The 26475-nt window shown below is 35.2% G+C and overlaps 1 long non-coding RNA gene across 1 annotated transcript; it reads right to left on the reverse strand.

Moving 5' to 3' along the window:
• Nucleotides 1-4688: 4688 nt before the first annotated feature.
• On the reverse strand, nucleotides 4689-24673 carry LOC149800214 (uncharacterized). Its single transcript, XR_016420945.1, has 2 exons — nucleotides 24575-24673; nucleotides 4689-6023 (listed from the first exon to the last, which is right to left on the reverse strand). It is a non-coding gene; the product is annotated as an uncharacterized LOC149800214 (long non-coding RNA).
• Nucleotides 24674-26475: the final 1802 nt, after the last annotated feature.

Consider the following 26475-nt stretch of genomic DNA (forward strand, 5'->3'; position numbering starts at 1 on the left):
AGTCAGTTATGCAGCCTTTTTCATTACAATCGTTATTACCTGATTTGCCACACACTGTTGGCTACAGACAAGTAACACTCTTCGACAAATGAAAATACACTTTCGTAGGTATATAGAGGTTGTTAAACCAGAAAGAATGTCTCTGAGCTAGTCGTTAAATATTTTAAAATTTATCTGTTTTGAAAGTACACTCTTTGCAAAGTTCGTAAATGTAACAGACAAAGCATAACATATCGTTTATGGAATAATACAGAAATAGTCTGTTGAGAACTTTCTGCAAGAATAATTGACATGGGATTATGCTTTAAGGTCTGAAGTAACCTTCCTAAACTGGAGATTAAGTAACATCACCTGTTATAGTTTCAGCTTTTGTGTCTTTTTAGACTATCTATCTATCTATCCATCCATCCATCTATATATATATGTGTTAACAGAGATATTGTAATGAAGGTGGTTAGAGAACTGGATCCTATCGGAGCTAACCTTTGAAGATAATTGCCTTGGTCGTGTTGACTAATCTCTTGGCTCTCCGCATGTATAAAACATAGATGCGATCACGGCAAGTTTTTGGAAAGTCATGGGCAGAGCAAGTCATACCCTTTACCATTGTTTGGTATCATTGCAGGCTATCAGGTATTGCTTTCTGCCAATATTGCAAGAAGAACTGGACTCTTGCTGGAAAGATGGAAAAACCACAATATTTCACGCAGTAGACAAGCAGTCTGTCCCAGTGCCAGACCTATTGTTCTGCCCTTGCTTCCCGAAGAAACTGGTAATTGTTTTAGGCACACAATGATTAACAGTGTTTTGCTGTATTGTATACATGTTGTGTACAGTACAATCCCGACATACCTGTATATTGCGTTCCTGAGAAACCTCGTGTATGTCGAATTCGCACGACTCGATTTGAATTTTTTTCCTCATAGGAAATAATAGAAAAATGAAGGGTTGCGTTGCTTAGACTTACATATATGACACCAAAGGTACCAACAATAAAACCTTTTCAACAAATACTTTATTGCCTCAGTTTGCGCATCTCGTAAGACGTTCGCGTATATGACCAAATGACGTTTAAAATATTGCTTTTGGAATAATACAGAAATACAGAGGTGTATTTTCTGCTGGCGTGTTCACATTAATTCGCGTCAACGCGAAACATGGTTAAATCAACTACGTGTAAGTTGGGAGCTAACTGTATTACAGGTATTTTGGCTATAGTTTATAGGTATTGGCTAACCGTTGTTAGTTAAATGTGGCAAAGCTATTTCAATTCTCACCTTGTGCGTGGTTTGTTCTGAGGTTTATATTTTAAGTTGTCTCTAGAAATAATCCATGCAAGTCAAGGCAGTTAATACAAAATGAATTCATAGCTTGCAAGCGCCTTCGAAAAAAGGAATTTATTTTAGTGTCTCTGATGTGGATGTACATATACATGTCTTATGTGAGAAATATAACGTTATGCTATTTTTTCCCCTTGGTTTATCACATGATCTATGCATTATGATTGCATTGAAGTCCTTATGTAATTCCAGTTATTAATAAATATTGTGCTATAAAAGAAACCATGTAACATGATATTTGATACCATGTATCATTAAAAAGTAGTTGCGCCTTTCTCTAGAAACTCTGAGTATCCGACTTAGATTGAAGAAGTGAAAAGAATTAATAGTGAAAAGTGAAATTCCAAAGGCTCCAGAGGTTTAATAGGTGTCACTGCAAAATACCCGTATACATACACTAGGTTGAAGTTGCTTGCCGTGTTCGTTCATCGTCTTATACGTGCACATGTATGTTGAATGCCGATGTTGAATGTTATTTTTTTTCCCCACACATTGGTGATTATGTGATTATGTATTATGTGATATTTGTATTGGTCCTGCAAAAATGTCAGCGTTTCTTTGATTCATTTCATCGTATTCATTACCAACCTTACACGAAAATAGACATTGGTTTGTAATAAATAACAGATCATAGTGAAAAAGTCTAGGGTGTAAATGTCAGGTTGTTATTCCTATATTGACCACATTGAATGAAGTTCTCTGAAGACAAAAAAATCAGTGAAAGATACCATTTTCGTTTTTGCATGATAAGCTAATAAAATGAAAGCAGGCATACTTATTTAACCAGATATGTACTGACAAATTTATTTTTAACATATGCAGGTTTCACAGATTGCCAAGACGACATAGACTTCGCATTTTTTCAATGTCGAGAACCAAGCAGGAGCGGATCACCAAAATTGACTTGCGTGATCGTAGTGTGTTTCACAGAATTGGCTGGATTGATACGCAGTAATGGAAAGAGGCATTGCAACAGTACTTTAATATCCTGGAAATGAGTCTTTACCAACAATTTCAATGTGTACTTTGAAACGATGAAAACTACTTTCCATCCCTCAGTCCATGCTTTAGAGTATTCAACAGATCAAATGTATTGTCATATACAATCATCTGATTCAATGTTCTTGAAATACAAACAGTCTTAAGAATTACAGCCGCTGTTTTCTTCCTTTGAGATAAACAATGTACAGCTTGTTCAATTTGCTGGAATGGGCATTTCAATTTACATTGCTTGAATTTATGGTCGCAAAACAAGAAGCATGATAAAGATTGTTTTATATATTTTCTTTCTCTTAACGACCTAAGGTAACGTGCAAATCTTCTTGCTACTGTTGCTTGTGTGGTTCATTACTTTAACCATCTGGTCAAGAGGTTTGACACTTTGGTCTTCATTACATATTCTAAAAACTCTTGATTCAGTTTACCTCTTGTTTGGAATGTAGCGTCTCGAGGCATGTCCCCAGAAAGGAGTCATACGTTCAAGAGGTATTCTTTTCACTTTTTAACTAAAGTTCCCGACACTTTTTGACTAATAATGTATTTCACCAGTTGCATATTTGATAATGTTTAGCAAATGTATTCCATTACCGGAATATCACATGATCATATAATTTCCCTCAGTATCGTTCCGTTACTTCGGTTATTCCCATACATGGAGTAGCTGTGCCATGAATTAACCTCAATTGCAAGGTTCATTAAAGGTGCGTTTGTCAGTATGAATAAAGTGGTGCTGAAGTAACTATGACTGTATGATGCGTTCCATTGCTTGTATGGAGTCAACAAGCTAGCTAGGTCGGCAAGCAAGACCTTGTCAGTAGCCAAACGAAAAACTAACTATGAATCAAATCAGCTAAAATTGTAATGAGGTCTCATACAGGCAATATTTTACCGAAAAAAAGCTAATCGCCTGTTAACATTATCATAGTACAGTCGTATGCGTATGCACATTTCGTGAACTTTTAAAGATCCGTATAAAAGTACGAAACTTAAGTATAGAATCATTTGCATAACACACGTACTTGGTGGCAATAACAACGACACAATGCTTATAATATTCAATGATAAATGATAGCATGTTTAGGCTGCAAGCTTAATAAAAGGGTATTTCAACAGCAACGTGATAAGCGCAATTAAAGGTGACATTATTGCTATAAGAAGTCCTTGAAAGTATAAATTATTAGTATGGGTGATACTGGCCGACATATTACAAAAACAAAGTAACTAATTTGTACATGCACAAATTTTGCTAAATCGTGTTAATGCCAGTGTACATCTAAAATTTGAAAAACGTATGCACACATTTTGCTAAAATGCGTATATGACGGGTCTACACATTAAAAAAAATGCCGCGAGCTTTTTAATCACTATCGCATGCAATACAGTTTTTCTTGTTTGTGTTATATAAAAGGAATGAAGTTGCACGAAACCTTCACTTCTGCACTGCAATAACAGAGTTAAATATGGAGTATCAGGACCAGTCAGGGACGTAGATTTCGTCTGTATATTCTCTTGTCCAGATGGTCGAAATTACTCAAAATGGACTGGAAGTGTTTCAGTTGTTCTGTATAATGTTGGTGCCTCGATCGGTAAATAAGTTTCATTTATAGATATATGTATATTGTAATAAAAGCACATAAAAATCCACATATTAGGCATCCGTACAATCGACATTTCTCTCTTTCTCTCTGTGTTCACTGTAGAAGATGTAATGAATATATTCATGCTTTACTCTTTGTAGCTAGCGCTATCACTTTCTCTTCATATGTTCTCATCACGTAGGCACATTTTACTTTTTGACTTGCGTTATAAAAGTATATTGTACCTACATGAGGAACATTCTTCTCAAGCATAGAAAACTATAACATGTATTTCCTGTTTTCAGGATATATATATATATATATATATATATATACACACACACACACACAGACAGAGACAAAGTGGGAGACAGAGATAGTATAATATTGATTATAAAGATCCGGATTATTTGCACGTGAGGATGATAGATCGATGAGTTTGGAACATGTGAAATAATTTGTATTATTAAAAACGTATTAGCGATTGAATATTTAAATATAAATTCACAAATTATGCAATTACTTTCATCCAAAGGATACATATCTTTCCTGACCAGAACTCGTGGACCTGCTACCTATCACTGTTTACGTTATTTAGAAATATATTGTATCATATAATTGGTGTATACGAAACCGGACACGGCATTGCGACGACGAGACACAAACAAAACCCATCTCTCAGCTAACCGAACCGTAAACCTGAATCTCGAATCAGGTTTTAAAAATGAATGAAACGAGAAAAATAGTCGCAGCAAACGTCATGAAGATAAACTACGTGTTATACACATTTATTGCAAGCAGATGTAAGATTAGTCCGAAGAGTCAACCATACCAATCTGTGTTGATACTGATGGACGATGTTGTGGGTCTCATGTCGCCTGTTCATTAAAATGTGCAATTTTGCTGCATGCAAATGATTCCGGAACAAACCTGCGTACACTTTAGACACATTCCGGTAATTGGTAATAGCCATATCAAGCGCGAAATTCAAAATGGCCACAGGGCAGATGGTTGGGCTAGTCCAGGTGGATTTACAAGTCACCAAACATATGATTTTCTCAGGAAATATAATCTACATGACACCATAAGAACCCTTCAGCCGACGGTAGCTGCACAGCCACGAGAAATACCGGCAAGTGTATATGTACACCGATCTGTGCAGCTAAATTTGAATGCAGATAATTGCAGCTTTTAATGAATATGTGATATCAGCCCTTAACCCAGAAATCAATGTCATCACCGGTCAAGGGCTGATTTATCAGTCTAATGTAAGATTGAATACGAAAAACCAGCACGCATTTTTCTAATAAAGGTGCATTTATTTATCACGTCTTACGTTACATAAAACTTTTCAGCCTTTGATATTCTTGTGCAGTTGTCAACTATGCACAGATTACATTAAAATATCACCAGATATATTGGTTGAAATACCCCCACCCCCAGTCCCATTGTATCGCACAGGACCGGAAGCGATGCCAAAGATTCTAAGCTGGTGTATATACAATACACATTTTTGTCTTCGAGATCAATCCTAAGGATCATACTTTAAATGTATGCAGCTACTTCCATTCTGACCACCTCTGTTATATAGAAAACAATGATTGACCGAGAAGTTCCGACTGGAAGGAACTAATTAATTTATGCTACAGACAAACAGAGTGGTAGATGTTGTTGAAGTGGTCTGAATAGATTGTTGTTTATTTGTCTTCTTTGTGGTTGCTTTTTTTTTTGCCGAGAACTTTCCGGCGGAAAGAAATGTACGATTTTCTTCTGTAAATTATTGTGCCGCCATATATCCAAGGCATATTCTTGTATCACAGAAGTAACCGAAGACTCACCAATTGATACAAGACAGTGAGTGAACTATAACAAATATATCATCCTACTCTCATACTCAAGTCCAAAGAAGTAATTCAGAAATGCCATATCAAATAATTTGTAATCAACAATTTCAACAAGTAGTATTAGTTGATTAATCGTTGTGCTTGCGGATGGAAACATCTCTTCGGCAAATTGGATGGTTCGGTTCATGCTGAATTCAAGAAATGGGTTCTCTTTGTTGCGAATTTAAGAATTCTCTCTATTGTGACCTGTCCTCGTCTTCCAGCTGAAAAGACCGATATAGGAACGTAAATAATGATGTTCGCACATGACGTAATATTTGCATGCTTTTACTATGACCCAATATTTCAAATGTCATTATTAATGTCAAGACATATTTACTAATGCGTCGATCTTTCGTCGTAAATGTCAAATGAGCATAACAATGTTGTAAATTATTGACATAAACTTTTTGAGCATTTGTAGTTTCAATATTCTTAGCAGATTTCTTCATGGTGTGTGACTATTATCAGAGTCATATACTTCTGCTAATACGGGCTAATACGTATAGTGGTCTTGTTTTGACTTGAAATATTTGGCACTGTCGAGGTGCTATTAAAATTATAAACAATACATATTCAAATCAACTTGTGAGATTTATTATATACATTTAATTCATGTCATTTATACTGACATTAGTTTTTTTGTTCAGGATTTGTCTTTCAAATGAAGGAAGTTATAAATATAAAAAAGAATAAAGAAGGATTGTTAATTATAACAAAGAACATTTATTACTATTGTGTATATCATTATATGTTGAAATTAAAGTGAGACACCGGGATAATCACATTCGTGAATTGGGCTGCATGATAGGTTCGGTAATTGTCAGTCTGAGATTAATACTGCATTCAAAACATTATACAAATAGTTATCAAGAAGAAACGTCATGCTTGCCAATGTTCAAAAACGTTATCATATAACACTACAACAAAAAGACATTTCATAAGGGTCTGACGCTCTACTAGGCGAAAAGAATTTCCACCAATGACAGGTAAGATAACTCCTTCCTTTTAACGTGTGAGTCAAATTAGCTGCCGTGGTGCACGTATTGGAAATGAGAGTGGCACTGTTTTCATTTAGGATAAAGTACACATCATTAGAAGTGTTTTGGTGAAAACCACATGTCATAATGATTATACCTTTACAGGAAGTAGTGACAACAAGATTTTTTTAAAATAGTCGTCATGGCAGTCCTTTTGGATGTACGAGTGGACGATTCCCGTTTAGGTCCCACTCAGTATAATAATACGTATACTTCTGAAAACCCCTTGCAGATATAACCATTAATTTTGAAGAAGTAGAGATAACAATATTTGTAAGATATGACTTTGCATGAAGGAGTAGTAATAATAAGATTTTCAAGATGGCTACCTTGGCAGTCATATTGGACGCAAAATCAGAACCATTTTAATTTAGGACCCGTTAGACATCATATGAAATCATTTAGTGAAAACACTATGTTGATATAACGATCTATGTACGAGGGGTAGGAGTAAAACAAAATTGTGACTGCGGCAGTAATATTGGTGGTCAGATAGGTACCATTGTCCTTGAAGACCAACTAGACCTGATAAGAAGCCTTTTAGTGAAAACGCAATGCTGATATGACCATCCATTCCGGAGAAATAGCAGTGAGAATACTTTCAAGATGGCTACCATAGTAGCTATAATGCACGGCAGATCGGTACCATTTTAATATAGTCGCGACACCAGCGAAAATTTCATTTTTATGTTACCATCCATGAATGAGAATTAAGAAATAAGAAGACTTTCAACACGGATTTCAGATTGGCATCATTTTCATTTTGGAGCAAGTTAACATTATAAGACGTTTTAGCGAAAATCACGTGTCATAGACTATCCATTCAGGAGGAGTAGGGATAACAAGGTTTTCAAGATGGCTAGATACGGTTGTCTGCAGCAACATTTTCATTTCGATATAAATGTGTATGTAAAGTTTCATGACAATACTCCAGTTAGATTAGGAGTAGCGAATAAAAACTTGTTCAACCATTTATTCAGGAGGAGTAGCAGTATAAAGATTTTCAAGATGGATGTCGTCCATACTAGACGCCAGATTTACACTATTTTCTTATGACACCAACATAAGAAATAATTTTTGTGAAAACCCTTGACGATATCATCAACCATGTAGAAGAAATAACAAAAACAAGATTTTTTAAGACAGCAGCGGCTACATCCATATTAGACATCAGACTGACCACATTTTCATTTGGACCAATTAAACAGCATAGTAAGTTTTTTTTTTGTTTTTATAGCGAAAACCACGTGTTCAAATGACCATCCATTCAGGAATAGGAGTGATAACAATATTTTCAAATTGGCCATTGTAGTGGCCATATTGGGTGTGCACACAGCACGATTTTCATTTAGAGTCATATAAAGTTTCATGGCAATTCTCGCAGTAGTTCAGGAAGGGTAACAATAACAAACTTGTGCCAACGAACGGACGGACAAGGGAAGTCGGACGACGGACGACAGACGACTGACAATGGACAATAGACTATCCCATAAGCTCTTGTGATCTATGGCCAACACCATTTCATTTTGAACCAATTAGAAATCTTAAGAAGTCTTTTAGTGAAGACGCCATTTTCATTCAGGAGAAGTAGCGATAACAAGATCTTCAATATGACTGCCATTGCGGCCATATTATACATAATATCAAAACCACTTTTATTTATTTATTTATTTATTTATTTATGTATTTATTTTATTATGATACATAGACATTTTCACAAGAAGTGTTTCAGTTAAATCCATACGAGGATATGACCATCCATGCAGGAGTAGCAGCGATAAGATGTTCAAGATGGCTACCATGGCACCATCTTCATTTATGACCAGATAGAGGTCATAAACAGCCTTTTAGTAAAAACGCCATGTTGATATGACTATTCACTGAGTAGCGATAACAACAGTTTCAAGATAAATAAGGTGGTGGCCATATTGCATGGGTGACCAGCACCATTGTCATTTTGAACCATGTAGACCATGGGATGAATGTGTACGTAAAGTTTACTGACAATCATCTAAGTAGTGAAGGAGGAGCGGCGATAACAAACATGTGGTAACGGACTGAGGGACGACAGACGGCGGAAAGCAGACCAGTACAAAAGATTTTCTGCTCTATGGCCAGTCAAGTAAATAGAAAAATATTTTGAACCATCTAGCAGCAGGGAGGGCGAACAGACCAAGGTCGTTTTCCATATAAAAAGCTCTACAGAAAATATTGTTCGAAGAAGGGCTGATTTCCCAAAATAAACGCTTCTACGACGATTAAAGTCGTCAAAAAATGTGGAAACGCATATAGGACATGCCCTCCCTGCTGCTGTGGTAGTAATATTAAATTTATACTTAATCTTATTCAGTAATCGCAAATCCAAATATTTTGTAAATTCATGATAAAAAATGTATTATCATTATAAATTAAAATCATTAATATATTAATATTTATGGATATTGGAGAAGCATTTACTACTAGATTGGCACGAGAACGATTGGAAGCAATAAAGAAATATCTTCCAGTAAGAGAATCAGTAAAAAGAAAATTACGAGCGGTTGAAGATGCAAAACAAGGATTCGCTGAGTCAACTGAGTTATTATTTAAACCGATAACTAAAGCAAATACAAAAGCCGCAGAAACAACTGAAAAAAATCCTACTGGGAGATATTGAAGATCCTGATGTGAAAAAGCGGGGTATTCTTCCAATGTTAAAACAAATTGAAGAACAAACTCGACCTCAAGCTGCAGCTGAAGTTATACCTGAAGCTGCACCTGTAGCTGGAAAATCTAAGGATTATTATGGGAAAAAAAAATAGCAATTATGGAATGAATGCGTTATTAAGATTTCCATTTAATACTTCTGATGATTTTGAAAAATTTGGTGCTTTTGCTTATGAAACCTTTTCAGATAGACACAGATATTTAAACCCTAATGTTGTTATTGACAGTCGTGATAAATGGTTTGATTTATTATAAAAAGCAAGACAAGATATTATTCGAATAAGTAAAGATAGTAACAATTATAGATCTTTTATTGCAGGAACAGAACAACAAAGAGAGCAAGAAAAAAGAATTGAGAAAGAAGTAAAACAACAACAAAAAATTTTGCAGAACAAAAACAAAATTAAAGAACAACAAAAAAAAAATTATAAAAAAAACAACCTCCTCAACAATTACCACATGATATATTCACCGACGATGTTCATAACGATTTCAAGGACAGAAATAAATTAATTAATATTGCCATGCACGGTTACGAGAATAAAGAAAAATATTTAAAACCTGAACACGCTGAAAAAATTGAACAAGGTGATTGGATTCCCGCGTTATATTTTGCCTCTACAAGATCACCTATCAATAAAAAACATAAAGAATATCAAAAATTTCTCGTTGATTTCAAAAAAGCAAAAAAAAAAAAACATACAGAAACAAATTCCACAGGAACAAATTCCACAGGAATAAATTTTACAGGAACAAATTCCACAGGAACAAATTATGCAAAAGCAAATTTTACCGCAAGAACAATCAAAAATACAAGGAGAGGTACCTGCAGTGATGTTTAATAAAAAGGCGTTCGAACAACTTAAGAATGAAAAAGAATCAGCTAGTGTTGCTGCATTTGAATACAATGAAAATGGAAAATATCTAAAACCAAGATATTCTAATGATATAACCGAACATGATTTGATTCCCGCGGTATATTTTACTCAGAAAAATAGCAGGGTTGATCTTCATGATCCAGGATATATAAATTTTGAAATTCGTGTAAATCAAATGAGAAAAGAAGCTGGTGTCGAAGAATTACCAGGCGCTACCGGTAGTGGTTATAATTCTATTTGCCCCGATAACGTTGTCAATGATGTGTCGCGGCTAGAGGTTCTATTTGGATGACAACGACCCGGCAATAACTCATCGGAAATAATTAACTAAGCAACTGATATCTGCAGAAGATTATTTCACGGCGGCATCATAGATGTTAGCGTGTACCGAAGTCTCATCGATGAAATCGTTGACGATTACAGCGACTAGTTGTTGAATACAAAATAATTAAATAAAATGATAGTGCATAAAAATTATCACAAATATACCCCTGTCCGCGTGGTAAACTCGCGGTTACCCGTATACGCGATTACTTACGGAAATGGATTAGGTGATACCGTTAAAGGATTTATTACTCGAATAGCTCCTAAAGCGGGACCAATCGCGAAACAATTATCAATGAAGGCAATGGACTTTATTCGGGATAAAGCCACCGCTGCTATCGGTGACGTCGCCGGTAAAGCGTTTAGTGCTGTCAAAGACAGAACACTAAATTTAATACGCAGAAAAAACCTGCCGTAAAATTGCCAAGTACATCAGTGATGCCTAGCGACGTTAGCAAGGTAATAAATGACGCAGCAAATCAAAAATTAGCATCGCTGATAAATCAAGGAAGTGAAATAATAAATACTAGAATGATATCAGGAAGTGGTCTTCGTTTTAGAAGATAATCTTTATAATAAAATGTTCACGCGAATATCCAATGCCGCTTTCGACATGAATGAACAAATAAGTAAAGATGAGTCAGTGCGCGATTATCAATATTTTTCATATAACGCGGTAACACCAGATCAAAGTGGGCGAACTGAGCTTCAGGTTCATGACACTAGCAGATATTTTTTACCTTGTGAGGCGTTTATCGAGGTTGTAGGTGAACTTGTAACATCCGAAGTTGTTAATGGCGTTAATTCACCATATGCAGCCAATTTTAAAGTTGGTTTCGTCAACAATGGTATTATGGCGTTATTCAAGAGTGTCGCGTATATGATCGATGGAAAAGAAATTTAATCAATTAACGACGATGTTGATATTGCTACAACAATTATAGGCCTAGCGAGGTATTCAGATGATTTTTCTTGATCGGCTGGTTCGAGTATGATGTTTGCCAAAGATAATTCTGATCGCGCTGAAAATAATCCGTATATTATAAGACAACCAAAAAATCCTGCTGCTCCTCCTGTTGACGCTAATATTGAGGATGTAGTTGTAGGCGCAAACCCTAATTTTAGTCTAGGATTTGTTACACGTGAAAAAATATTAAAAGGTGCTCGGAAAAGATTTTCATGTGCGATTCCGTTATCGCATATATTTGGATTCTGCAGAGATTTTAGAAAAGTAATTTTTGGAACTAAACACACAATAGTTTTTTTATCGAAAAGGTGATAGCAACGATGCCATCTGGCGAGAAGGTAACGATGATGATCCTGCTAGCGTCGGTAAAGTAATATTATCTAAATTTACGCTATGGATGCCATCAATGACCTCATCACTTAATGAAGAACAAAAATTAATTTCTTTTATGGATCAAGGTGGTAAATCAGTAATGTAGTGGTTAACAACAACTACCGATACCATTAGCAGCAATATTAACGGTAATTTTATTTGGCATTTATCATCACAACAAGGCGTTTACGCACCTAGACATATCTTTGTTGCTCTTCAGCTGGCTACTCGATCAAATAATCAACGAAATAGTCATATGATGTTTGATAATATTGACGCCAGCGAAATATCATTGCGGATAAATGGACACCAAGAACCATCTGAGGAAACCTCGCTAGATTTTGATGGTAATTAAATAGCGCGTGGATATCATCGCCTGTTGAGTTTTATGAGGCGAGATCAAAATATTGATACCGGATTACAAATATCACAATTAGATTTTGGAAATTTATATCCAATCTATTTTTTTTTCACTGGAACATATTGATTTATTAGAATAATCTGTTGTTGATATACATTTTAAAGCCAGAATACTTAATGCAGCCAGTAATAGATTTAAGGCGGTTGCTGTTATGCTCAGCGATAGAAATATGATTTTAGAAGGTATTGGTGGCCGAATGAGAATTGTTGACGCTCCCGTGGAAAAAAATGTGATCGAAATTTAGATCAATCGCGTTATTATAACAATGCCATACGATCACGCTAGTGTAAATCTGACTCCGGGTCAGATGAAAAAACTTCAATTAAACACCTCAAAAGTCTGCGGGGTAAAATTAACATCAAAAAGTAATCAAATCCAAGGCGGTCCAAATAAACTGTCAACAACTAAAACCCAACATAAACTCTTTAGTAAGCTAAATCGGCAAATGTTGGTGTTCAAATTGATCTTTCTCCAAGTGCGGTCAAAGATATGACAAAATCAGGTGGTTTCTTGCCGCTGATAGCGGCGTTACCAGCGTTAATAGCTGCAGCTGCTCCTGCCGTAGCAAAAGCAGCCGCATTAGGTGCTGTTGGAACCGCATCATCAATGGCGGCAAATAAAAACATTAGGAGGAAAATATAGCGCAAAAAAGGACGCGGCCTAAGATTACCAGGAACATCAGCGTCGTGGTACGGAAAAGGCCTTGGACTGCCAGGAACACCAGTGTCGTGGTATCCAAACATTTAACAACAGAAAGTGTTTCGTCGATGTCAAATTTTGATCTTATTAAAGCCGCTGAAAAACTAAAAACTAAAATTCTTCCGTGGTGTATTTATGCGAGATCAACTACCGGCAAGTCCACATTGCAATGAAACAGCAATTATAAATCTCGATGACAGCATCGGTCCTGGCACGCACTGGGTTGCTTACGCTGTTAATCCACGCGAAATTATTTACTTTCACTCGTACGGGTTAGTGCCACCGCGTGCGTTTCTCAATTATGTAAAACAATTAAATACACCGACGTGGTATTCTAATTTACCGACGCAGACGCAAACCGATCCTCCTGGCAGTGAAACAATTAATGTTCTTGCAGCGATATCTAAATCGGCTAAACCGTATCATAAAACCGTCCACGAGTATACTTCTAATAAATTAAATCAATCATTGTTGTAATGGTTGACATTTATGGAAGATCCATTTCATCGCGGATGCTAAAAAAATCTCCCGTTGGTGTAGATTTATCTAAGTACGCAACAAAGGACGACGTTAATAATCTTTTAGCGATATCAGGAATAGATCCCGACGAGGTAGTTATTTTTCAAGATCAACATGGAAAACTAAAAACAAGTAATATTAAATTAGCCGATATAATTCGACGAACCGAATATAATATTCACGTGGATGATTTTAATGCTCTTCAAGAATCTATCAAAGTAACCAATGAAAATACCAGGCGAGTTAATGAAAACGCCGCTGAGGCTGTTAGAAACATCAATGAAGCTATCAAAATAATTAATGAATCAACCACAGAAGCCACCACAAGAACCGACGAAGCTATCAAAAAAATAGATTAAACCGCCACTGAAACAACTAAAAAAATTAATGAAATTAACAAAAAACTCGCCAACATCGAAGTTAGCATAGATACATTCAAGTGAACTGAGTTATTAATTCCTGAAGTTATCGCAAAAACTAGCTTTATTAAAATTCCTCCCACGATAAACCCATCACAGGTCAACAATATGATATCTATCACCGCAACGGGACCGTCAACGTGGACGCCAGAAAATAATACTATCAAATACACCGCTACAGTTACTGGCGTGTACCGATTATATATGTTTTCCAAAATAAGTTTTAGAATTTTAACTAAAGAATATGACTGGCGACATTCCAGCGATAGATTTCTTGGTTTTTTTAAATATTTTCATGAATAAAAACGTCGAAGAAACATTTACATTTGAACCTCCTGAAAAAATACCACCATCAACATTATATTGGTGGTGTATGGAATTTATCACTGAATCACCTCAATTATTTACTGTGTAAATTAATAATGGCATACAAATACAGATACAATCAAGCGCGGGCGTGGCAGTCGTCGCTGAGAAATATCATTGACGTGTACAACACAAAGATAAAAACGTATCAACGGCGATTAGTTATCATTCATCTTGTTGTTTATTCTGTATCAGCGGCCGTTGATGGTGCGGAAATATTTATTATCCGCGATGACAATGATGGCACCGATAACAGTAACTATCTGTGTTAGCTGCGATGCAACGATCGCGGGTGTCCTTAACATGATCGCGAAAAAAGTATCTTCGTGTACCAGTGAAAAATTATCCGATTACGTAACTAAATTAAACACAGCAACGACCGCGTATTCAAATTTATCTTTGTTGCTATCAGAAAGTCTTACCGATGGAAACATATCCGACGCTGAATTTGTATCAATAATGAAAATTTACGAAATGATTAAAGCAACAGATAATAATAATGACCGAATTACATCAGCAGATCGCGACAAACACAACGCTGCAAAAAACAATAATGATTTCGGCGAGCTCGACTAAGCCGGAATATAGCGTTAATTTTTCAACCGCTATTTCCGTTGACAAAATCGCACTAGCACAATTGCGAGTCTACTACAGCTGGCCCAATATTACATCTAAATCGTTTGGTGGATTATTATCAAATAATTCTTTTGTTTTTGCTAATAAAACTAAACCTGATGGTAGTCCAGATTGGATCGTTGTTGGAATACCAACAGGTAGTTATCAAATTGAAGAGATTAATGACGAGTTAACACGTAGAATAAAAAATATAACCGGAGAAGATCCTGGAATAAAAATATCCGCACACGAACATACGCTAACTTCGATCATCGAAGTAAGCTCAGATTACGTTGTTGATGTTTATGCGTGTTCAATAAGAACCGTCTTAGGGTGGCGCCAGCGCCGCCAGAACCTAAAAGATCCGACTATGTCACGTACGGATCATGTCATGAATTTAAATACGACTATGAAGAAAATATCTTTTTGATAAGACAAAGTTTTAGTGATAATTTCATCATCAGAGGAAAAGATGATATGATGTGGATCTTTTATGGTACTAACATTGAAATTGGAAAAAAGATCCTGATTTACATGCTGAACTAAGTGATGTCATTAGGTAGTTTAAAGAAACTAATCAAGATCATAAAAGACATATACAACTACTACGGCAATATTTTCAGGAGTGTATTTTTGATTTATCAAGTTCATGTGATAAAATTATAAAACACATAAATATATTAAATATGTTCGTATACGACATGGAGGGTTTACATCGAAAATTAATTGGGGCAATAATTAATGATAAATCACCCAATAAACAAAAATTTTTAACCGAGTACTCGCTGACAGAAGCAGCACTGATAGATTTTAAATTTCCCGAATATAACGCGAATGAATTAAAAAAATTTGTCAGCGATACCATCGATGAACTATTTCCTAAATTACACGCCGCGTGGAGAAAAACGTTACCGCTGCCAGCTATTTTAATGCGTGATAACGACATTTCCGGGCACGGCTGGCATATTTCACCGGAAGTTGTAAATATAACTAACGTTGTTGCAGTTAATCTTAGTTGCGACATCGTCGAAAACAGCTACAGCGCAGACGCGTCAGTGTCAGATCAAGCCCGGCAAGGATTTATTCTTTATTCGTTTTCACCGAAAGAACCACCAGGGTTTTTAATCGTACAAGAACCAATTAATCCAGTTTACCTGCGATGTCATAATCGCTTATTATCAAGAATGAATGTTTCACTGATAGATCAATCTGGAAATTTGCTTGATCTGCGCGGGAAAATATTAAGCGTTAATTTATTGGTGCGATCATATTTGTATATGAAAAAATAACAACAAAATAGATAAAAACCTGACAAAATATATTTTTTTTTAGTTTTATTAGAAATAATATTATTTTATTGTTTTTTGTTTGATTTTACCGGGTCATGGGTGAAGTGTCAGTAAATAATTTATTATAAGGAAAATGTACACTTCACCCATATCATTTTAAATATAATATGATGAAGAAACTATCAGTAATATTTTTATTATTAGGAAAAGTGATAGTTCCTTCATCATATTAAATTTAAAATGATGAAGGAAGTCGCAGTAATATTTATTATTATAGGAAAACTGCGACCTCCTTCATTATTTTAAATATAATATGAAATAAAATCAGCAGTTTGTTTTCTCGCGATGTTGCAATGAGGGAAGTCGCAGTAATATTTATAATATTAGGATTCCGGGGGTTTCCTCATATCATAATTATAGTTGTACACGTAAAAAAAGAAAATTTTAGATAAAAACCTGAAAAAATATCATTTTTTGTGTTTTATAAAAAATAATATTATTTTATTGTTTTTCCTCGTCGAGCATTTTTGTTAGTTGTTGCACACGAGTACTATTCATTTTTTTTAACCTCGTATTCGTCAGACAATTCCGATCTTTTTTTTTTCAACAGCATTGGCTAGCGCGGTAAAATCCTTTATCGCAGATTCATCATTGTCAGCCAGCTACTGATACATCGCTGATTGAATTTTCTTTACAAATTTATATTCCGCCGATAAAACTTATCTACCTTCGCGCTTATTTTGCGCCAGTAATTCAAAATCTTCAATGATATTTTCCGTTTTTAGCTCGGGTGATAATTTTATTTCTTTAATTTTTTTAACATCTCGATGGATATAATTATATTGTTAATGTTTTCTTCGTTCATGATATATTAATATATTATTTCTAAAAGCAAAAAATAATAATTACTGAAATATGATAATTCTTTTAAAATTATATTTTTAATCATCTAATACTGGAATATAATTAAATGAAATCCAGCTTCCAAATCTATAAAATAATCTTGATTTGTATATTCGCTCCGCAACTCTTCGTACTGAAGCCGGATTAACATCAAAATATTTACTAGCAGCGCTCATTGATAGAAATGTAATCTCCTCGTTGGTCTCTAAATTTACTGATTTAACTGATTTTTTTCCAACACTTTTAAACCTACCAGTATTTCCTGATTTACAGTTTTCGCTTTGCGTAACAGCCCTTAGATTAGATAAGTTCTTATTAAGTTTATTTCCATCTATGTGATCAATTTCAAGGCCGTCTTCGATCGATCCGTGAAAAGATTCGTATACAATTCGATGGTTAAAATAATATTTCCTTCCACCACAGCGCGCAGTAAATCCAAGATAACCAATATTACCAATATTACCAACCTATTGTTTGATTTGCAGTTTCTAACAACACCGTTGCATGATGATGCTTCATAATTGTTGATTGTTGGATGCTTCGTAAAGATATTATCCATATACTAATTATCATTTGTCTAAATCAAAATCTGTTTGAAAACCTATTTAGATAATCGGTAGATTTTTTTATTGTAATATCTTTTTAGTTCTCGATAGCGTTTTCCACCACATTGCGCGAATATTCGTGTTTTTTCTCGAATTCCGACGCTACATTAAACACATCTAGTAGGTCCGGGGCCGATTTTACGAATACACGCTGAATGTTCTCCGCAAAATTCACCTCGGCATGATTTTTCACAACAAGTTAACGAACCAACTATTATCCATTTGCATTGATTCATTCTTATTTAAATATTTGTTTAAAATATAATATGAATTTATTTGACCTTGATGATGCTGAATACGATTTACCTGAAATAAACTGCGCCAAGAAAGAATTTTATGACGATGGAGCAGCTCATATGTGGTCAACGTGGAAAACCAACGGCATTGATAACACAATGAACGATGCACGAGCTAAAAAAATAATTAACGTGTTAGGTGATAAAAAATTTATATTTAGAATAAAATTTATCGTTTACAACGACAACGACGTATGGATTACTCGTGATAAATGCGATCCTGTTATTAGTGGGAAAAAATCTGTTACTGTTAGCGGAAAATCTAAGCCGGGGCTGCTAACTGGCGTTGATAAACCATATTATGTGCGCGCGTATCCTGTTACTGCAGTAGTTTATGGAATTTATCAACTACGCGATAAAAATGATGTTGGCGAGCTTGCGTTGATGAAAATGTCAGTAAAAATAAATTGTGTAGCTGAACGAGTAATAGAACATTTTATTAATGCGAAACGAAGACAAGGTTTAACTGATTTACGACGAGAAAAAATAACAGTGTGAGCGGAATCAGTTGCTGCTGGTGCGTCAGTGGGTGATGTTGCTGCGTTATCGTGTAAATTAAAATTTCCCATGGTGGTAAAACGTTATCGGGGAGATTTTATACTATCCGCGTATAAATCTAAAGGAGCACCAATTGTAATTATTGATCATAACTCACACGCGTGGACTAGCGCGGTAACAATGCTTCTGCGAGATCGTGTTGTTAAAATTTATTCTGAAAATATATTTGATTTTATTTATAAAATAAGTAAATTCGATCCTGTATCAGTTTGGTTATTTTCCAGAGATGAACAATATGATCAGTTTGTGAGACCAAACGGAGACGTGTATAGAAGTGAATTATTACATAATTCAATGAAAGAATTAGCAGAAAAATATTCGATGAATCCCGAGCAGATATTGGTTAATTGTTTTACTGTTCCATCAGTTGTTGCTCACGCGGCTAGGGGAAATAATTCATGGAAGCCGACACGAAGAGAATTTCTCAAAGACATTCAATCGAGTTGTATCGAATACGGACACGGCGGATTATTGAATACTAAATATCATTTCTTCGATATGATATCATTTGACATGATTGCGTGCTATCCTGGAAGTTTTTTTAGGACACGGCGAGTGTGCTAAGTATTTTGAACAATTTGGTCATCCCACCGACGAGATGACGCGTGCATCAATTAATGGTCCGCTGCCAGATTTTCCATTGACGGGATTCGCTCGTGTTATTTCGTTTAAATTTGCCGAAAATTTACATCAACGACATCATTGCAGATTAATCATGAACGATGCTGAATTAGATTTTATAATCGCTGATACCGCCGAGAAAGGTGTATTTTGTAACCGAGAAAGTATTTATTTATCTGACGAAATAAAATTAGGTACCGTAGTTAGTTACATTGATGGAGAATCTCCGCAGGATACTCATTTAAGATCATCGATGTTAGCGTATACGAGTATAAATTTAGTATCAATGATAAACAGATTTCTCTGTGACGCAATTAGAGTAGCTACTGATTCCTTTTACGTCGACAGAAAACATTTATCGGCGCTAACGAATTTAACTGGCGACGGCTCATGGGGCACATGGAGAACCAAAGATGAAAATATCCTTAATTATTGTATACCAGCTGATGTTGCCGTGGAAGATAAATATTATTCTGATAACGTATCAGAAATTTCAACAGAACCATCTGTGTACGATCTCGTCACGAGGTATGAAACAGTCTACGTAAACGGGCAGATCCGGTAAAACAACGAGAATAATAGAATTATTTAAAAACTCCGACATGGTTGTGTTAACGCCAAGACATCGATTACCGCGTGAAATGAAACAACGCGGTGTTAATTCGGGTACGTATCACAGTTATCTTGAATACTGCGGCGGCACATGGAATTGCTCGCGAATGGGAGACAAATACATCAATAAAGTTATTATTTGGGATGAAATCTGTACTGTTTTATTTGATACATTAAAAGTGTTTCTTGATTGGTTATCTGCGAAAAATACCGCAGTAATTATGTGCGGTGATCACGGTCAACCAAATCCTGTTGATGGAGAATCACTTGTAATTCTTCACGAGTAAATCCGCGTTGAGGAGCAAGTGAATCAAGTACATAAATTGCTGGTCTACCTGATGATTTTGCCACGGTAGATATTTTAATCGCTGTTGTACTCCAGATTGGATCTGTTGCTCTTTTACTGCCGCCCTCAGCCTCGCCTGGTTTATATAAATATCGCACAATAATACTACATAGAACCGGCCGCGTGGAGAAATCGCGTCCTTTTATCGGTATATTTTTTTTTGTAATTGCAATTGATGGTTTCATTGGCATTGCTTGTGTTGGTTCATTATTTATTGCTGTTATAACATTTGGTAATCTTGTGACCCATTCTTGTGATCGCTTATCTTGAATAAATTCTTTCGCATATTGATAACCAAATAGTCGTTCAGCAAGTGTTTTATTAAATCGCTCAACAATTGCTTGATCTTTATGATTATTAACTTTTCCGCGTTGTATTTTAACATTATTCTGTTTCATCAACGATGATACTACACCTACAAATTCCCTGCCAGGGTCAATCTGAAGTAGAATTGGCCATTTTAGTGGTCCTCGTTGATACGTTTTTCTAAATGCGTCAGCAACTTCATTGGTTGCTTTTGTAGATAATGGTTCTGCTTCTTTATATCTACTTGCGATATCAACTACCGTTAACACATATTTATACGTGATATCGTCAATGGTGTCATGCGGTAAAAACATAATATCAGCTTGATGAACTTCATTAGGAACAGTAACATCAAAATGTGCATATTCTATTCGTTTAGGAGGCGGTAAATAAATTTGCCACGCGGCCTGTTTAGATAACCACGCTGCGGCCGTAGCAGATTTTACTCGAGCAGCGCTGGCGAGTTTTTTAACTGCCGATTTACCTTTCCTAAATCCAAATGGAGAATAATAAATTGATTCCATAATATTTAATTACCAGCACCTAACTCTAATTTGCCTTTCATTGCTGATTTTACTAACCAACTAGCTAATTTTTCTCTGAATGATTAATTTTTTTTATAGAATTTAACGCGTGAATTAATTTTACATCAGCAAGATGTCGCTGTTGAAGATCATTACTTTGATAAGCTATATCATGGGCTAGACACGCTCGATCAATTGCATTTATTGGATTTTCTCCTGATCGCGGTTGATTATTATTATCAAGCCTAATATCAAGTCGAGTTCCTGGACCACAGTAATTATATCCGGGAAGATGTTTTTCACGTTGATATTTAGCCCAAAATAATCCTGGCAACGCTGTTAATTTTGCGGCAATATCACCGCCTTGCTTTTTTTCGCAACTAATTTTACTCTGACTGGTTTTTTACCAGATGAAATCAATCTAAATTTCTTTGTACCACATTTCGCGCATATACCTGTAGTTGCTGTTTTGTTATTGCGTGTAACAACTGTGGTTAGATTTGTTGTTGGCGTACGTGAACGACATTTAACACAATATAAATCCATGATATAATTATATCATGAATGTAATTGATTTTTTCCTCTACAAAACAACATGAACCAGTAAAACATCATGCGGCGTTACCGAATTATATTAGAATGATAATAATAGGTCCATCTGATAGTGGAAAGGCACTGTTGCTGTTCAATTTGATAATGAGGTGGTTAAAATGGGATAAGTTGTATTTGGTTGCACCATCAGTTGATGATCAGCGATGCTATCAGGTGTTGAAGGATTTTAATGAAAACGCGTCATTGTTGAGCGACGGTGACAATATTATTGAATTTATCACAGATATCGACGAAGCACCATCAGTTGATGATTTATCCGGCGAGATAAATAATTTAGTTGTTTACGACAAGTTAATGTTGGATAAGCAAGCTAATCCAGCCAGGATATTTTCCAGAAGCAGATACAAAAACACTGATGTTATTTATGTAACTCAAAGATATACACAAACACCAAAAGTAATTAGACATAATTGTAATATTTTAGCTGTTTTTAACGGCGTTGACACGCACACGCTGAGAAATATTCATCAAACTTGGTGTAGCGGCGTGATGGATATAAATAAATTTAAAAACTTTTTTAGTAAAGCTCAGTCAGTGCCGCACGGATTTATAACTGTAAATTTACATGATCCTAGAACACGATATCGAATTGGCCTTGACAAAATATTTGGATAAAAAGACAACCTTGGTTTTGTTTGCGATTACTGACTAAGATTAAGTATAAATTTAATATTACTACCACAGCAGCAGGGAGGGCATGTCCTATATGCTTTTCCAGATTTTTTGACGATTTTTAATCGTCGTAGAAGCGTTTATTTTGTGAAATCAGCCCTTCTTCGAACAATATTTTCTGTAGAGCTTTTTATATGGAAAACGACCTTGGTCTGTTCGCCCTCCCTACTGCTACGATCTTTTTGTACCTTACGCTTTCCTAAATTGTACGGGGAAAAGCAGAATACAGAAAATACTAGCAATTTATGAAGGTGTGTGTGTGTGTGTGTGTGATTTAGATTTTTAACGTAGCTTTTAAAAATATTCAGTCATATCGCTACGATATTTGCAGTGTGGCAGTTTATAGTGATGTCTAGCACTGAGGTATCATGCCGCAGACACGTAGCATGATACCCCACCCAGTCACATTATCCTAACACCGGGCCGACCAGTCCTAACACTAACCTCGTAATGCTGAGCGTCAAGTGAGGCAGTTGTTAGTACCATTTTTATAAGTCTTTGGTATGACTCGGCTGTGTATCGAGCAATTTATGAAGGAACTCAATAATAATAATAATAATAACAATCATTATTATTATTATATTTCTGCATTACGACCACCTAAATACAATTTCTTTGTGGATACAGATACAGATTGATTGGTTTCCATTAATTATGCATGCTGCGTATTTTTCTTCCCGTTTATTATGTGACGAGTCCGTGTTTAATACTTTTATAGCTAAAATGATTCAAGCGAACGAATAAATTCCTCACAGGAATTCTGCATTTTTCTTTCTAATTCTTAATTTCTAAAAGAGTATTAAATGATTTCACTTGTGACGTTTCATGAGTATGTAGTCAATAATGGGCGACACTCAGCAACTCAGAGTAAAATACAAGTGCACAAGGACGCGATGGAAATTAATGTATGCAGTTGTTTGTCTTTTTTAAAGTCACTCGATATGCTGTCCTGACGTACGAAAATTTTAGGAAAATGTACATATGTACATTTTAGACAACTTCAGTTTATGAAGCATTGTAATGGTTCAAATAAATATGTATATGGACAAATATGAGATCTTTTGGTATTGTAACATGTCGGTAGATATCTGCTAGCGTAAAACTGCATATTACTCACCAGTGTTGTTGGGGATTCAATCAACATCGGTATCTTCTCTAGTGCTAACCTTCCCTCAGGTAGTCTTTAAACCCATTATTATATTGTATATTTGACCTAAACGGACGAGACATTCCATTTATGTATCCTGAATGTTTTAAAGAGCTGACAACATGATGCAGCATATGGTCATGTATTTATTGATGGGGGTGGGGGGACTCTCGAGAAGGTATTATTGTAAACATATTTTGCTGGTTGTAATGTTACCTAAATATGGCGGCCATGCATGATCGTCGCACGACTTATATGCAATCAAAGGCCATTTATAGACGGAAGAGCCATATAAAATAGCTAAAATCGCTAAAATGGGTAAAATAGATCATAACGATTCTAGAACAGAAAACAAAAAGAGAACGTACAGAGGACTATCGACGAAGCACAAAGGACGTAAGACCAGAATTTAACTTGGCCATCTCATATAGAGGTCACGAAAAATGGTAACAATAGAATATAATATTAGCAAATATCATGTTTAAAGTAGGGACATTGAATGTGCAGGGCTTAAAATTATATTAAGAGAGGTACACAGTCAGTCAATATATATATATATATATATATATATATATATATATATATATATATATATATATATATATATATATATATATATATAATGCAGTAGGTGCAAAAAAAAAAGCAAACAACAGTAGTAATAACCTTAGTATCAATTCGTACAGAATAAAACACGAATCCTTCTATGATATATACTGCTCGAAGTAATATAGAATCTCCAAGCGCGAGGAATAATGACCTTCGCATCTATTACATATATATATATATATATATATATATATATATATATATATATATATATATATATATATATATATATATATATATATATATATATATATATAGTTATAGTTATAGTTTAATAACTGTGTACACATCAACTGTATGTATGTATGTATGTATGTATGTATAGTCAGAGAGAGAGAGGTGTACTCACATGATGACTTCTAACTGAGAGGATCCAACTACATCTTTGTTATAACTGTGATGTAGGTTTCCTTCCGCTTTCTTGCTAACATAGAGACGAACAAATAAATAAGCCGAGAGCTTATCAGAGAGGTGAATTGTTCTTTCTAATTTATTACTGTGCAAGGAATGTTAATTGGTTTTACTTGTGAAGTAATAGAGAGTGAATAATGACCTTCGCATCTATTATCTTTATATATATATATATATATATATATATATATATATATATATATATATATATATATATATATATACATAGTTTTAGAACTATGTACACATCAACAGTATGTATGTATGTATCTATCTATGTATGTATGTATAGTCAGAGAGAGACAGAGACAGGTATACTCACATGATTACTTATAAATGAGATGATCCAACTATATCTTTGTTATAACTGTGATGTAGGTTCCCTCCCGCTTTCTTGCTAACATAGAGACCAACGTAATAGGGTTCAGACGAACAAATAAATAAACCGATAGGTTATCAGAAAGGTGAATTGTTCTTTCTAATTTATTACTGCCAAGGAATGTTAATTGGTTTTACTTGTGAAGTAACAGAGAGTTGTACATGCACACATTTGAGCAAAATGTTTGCATGTACAAATCCCTATTACTTTAATATGTTGATACGTCACGTACACTTTTGAGCAAAATGTGTAGATGTACAAATCTCTATTACTTTAACATGTAGATCTGTCACGTATAAAATGTGTACATGTACAAATTCACGTTACTTTGATGTTGTATTCTGGCGGCCGCTATTGGCCATCGTACCAACGCGTACCACCATGACCGCATCCTACTTATCTGACGTTACCTGCCCAAACACTCAATAATTTTTTACATGGAAAACTTGGGGGGGGGGAGGGGCTCAAATACGAAAAGGCCCGCCTTAGATGAGCCATCTCAAGAGAATCGTAGGTTTGAGCCTCCCACAACTGTAGTAAATCACCGTACAAATCCCGAACTTAAACTCTTCAACAAATATTTCAAAAATTAAATCCAAACTCTTAGGAGAAAAAACAACAACATGCCTCTTCGATAATACAATTCAAAATAACACCGGAATGACACAATAAAATATAAACAGAAATACGTACAGGCACACACAATACAGACTACAACAAGTAGACATATTATTGATTTCCGTTTTCGGTTTAAATCTTTATATATTCCAACATTTTATTTTAGGAATAGATATGGCATCAAGACCATGATTTAACCAAGATAGCGCCAGTCCTCACAATAATACAAACAAAAACGACAAAACATACATAAACTACAATCACAGGACAAAATGACTCTGGCAATGTCATTACGCGTTCTTAACAACCAATAGGAAAATGAATCGAAACCCACGCGTGGCACAAAATGTTCCAAGGGGTGAGGAGTACAGACCAAAGTTCCAAGCCAAGGGAGACCGGAAACAGGCCCAGTGCCAGCTCTTGCCAAGGGAAGGGAGTACGAAATATTCCCAAAGAATGGGATAAAGAAACTAAAACAATATGATGAGCAAAACAAAAAGCATCCCTACAAAATTCAAGTACTATTCATATTATTATTTATCTGAAAAATATAAACACCAAACAATGTATGGGTGGACAGGGAAACATACAAGACACACATATTTAGAAAAACAGGATGTCACTTCTAAGTCCTAAATAGAAAGACATGCTATGAAAGGGCTAAGAGGTGTCAACAAATTTGTATTTCACTACCAGGGCTGTCAGTGTTACAGACTTACTGTACTCGGTTTGGGAGAAGATATTAAAACCAGCAAATCAAACAAATGTGCAAAGTTGTATTTCAGACATTGACAAATCCAAATGAATCACAACCTATTATAACTGTTTCCTAAGTACGATTT

This window comes from Sinohyriopsis cumingii, chromosome 5, assembly GCF_028554795.1.
Source record: "Sinohyriopsis cumingii isolate HCF-2022 chromosome 5, ASM2855479v2, whole genome shotgun sequence".
Lineage (NCBI taxonomy): Eukaryota > Metazoa > Mollusca > Bivalvia > Unionida > Unionidae > Sinohyriopsis > Sinohyriopsis cumingii.